We start from the raw sequence: 1,146 nt of genomic DNA, 5'->3' as shown, positions 1-1,146 counted from the left end.
GATGTTGGATGGATAGATGTACAGTATGTTGGATGGATGATATATGTATGTTGGGTGGATGGATGTTTATTGGATGGATGTTGGATGGATAGATGTACAGTATGTTGGATGGATGATATATGTATGTTGGGTGGATGGATGTATATTGGATGGATGTTGGATGGATAGATGTACAGTATGTTGGATGGATGATGTATGTATGTTGGATGGATGGATGTATGTTGGATGGATGTATGTTGGATGGATGTTGGATGGATGGATGTTGGATGGATGATGGATGAATGTTGGATGGATGTTGGATGGATGGATGTTGGATGGATGGATGTTGGATGGATGGATGGATGTTGGATGGATGTATGTTGGATGATAGATGTATGTTGGATGGATAGATGGATGTTGGATGGATGGATGTATATTGGATGGATGTTGGATGGATGTATATTGGATGGATGGATGTTGGATGGATGTATATTGGATGGATGGATGGATGAATGTATGTTGGATGGATGTATGTTGGATGGATGATGGATGGATGTTGGATGGATGGATGGATGGATGGATGTTGGATAGATGGATGGATGGATGGATGTTGGATGGATGGATGATGGATGGATGAATGTTTAAGTTTAAGTTTTTATTCATTTATAAAGCACACTTCATAGTAAAAGCAGCTCAAGGTGCTGTACAAACTTATGCACAATAAACAAACCCATAAAAAAACCACAACAACACAATAAAAACAATTATTTTAAAAAAGTGTTAAAGTGATACAGTTCAAGGAATACATTTAATAAGATGGACGGCTGATGGACGGATGCACCACCCTGTCCACTCCATGTGTTTCAGTGATTCAGGAATTTCACTGTATTTCTTCCTGCTGTGTTAACGTGTTGATGTGTTGATGTGTTGACGTGTTGATGTGTTGACGTGTTGATGTGTTGACGTGTTGTGTTGACGTGTTAATGTGTTCATGTGTTGACGTGTTAATGTGTTCATGTGTTGACGTGTTCATGTGTTAATGTGTTGACGTGTTAATGTGTTGACGTGTTAATGTGTTGACGTGTTAATGTGTTGACGTGTTAATGTGTTGACGTGTTAATGTGTTGACGTGTTAATGTGTTGACGTGTTAATGTGTTGACGTGTTA

At 38.8% G+C, this 1,146-nt stretch overlaps 1 protein-coding gene across 1 annotated transcript in view; it reads left to right on the top strand.

Annotated features, from left to right (window-relative positions):
* Positions 1-1,146, top strand: part of LOC106519812 (collagen type IV alpha-3-binding protein) — a gene marked incomplete at its 5' end in the record, with an annotated part of 44,409 nt that overhangs the window by 40,659 nt on the left and 2,604 nt on the right.

The sequence above is a fragment of the Austrofundulus limnaeus genome, unplaced genomic scaffold (genome assembly GCF_001266775.1).
Source record: "Austrofundulus limnaeus strain Quisiro unplaced genomic scaffold, Austrofundulus_limnaeus-1.0 Scaffold83, whole genome shotgun sequence".
In the NCBI taxonomy this organism is placed as follows: Eukaryota; Metazoa; Chordata; class Actinopteri; order Cyprinodontiformes; family Rivulidae; genus Austrofundulus; species Austrofundulus limnaeus.
This window is presented reverse-complemented; position numbering and strand designations above follow the sequence as displayed.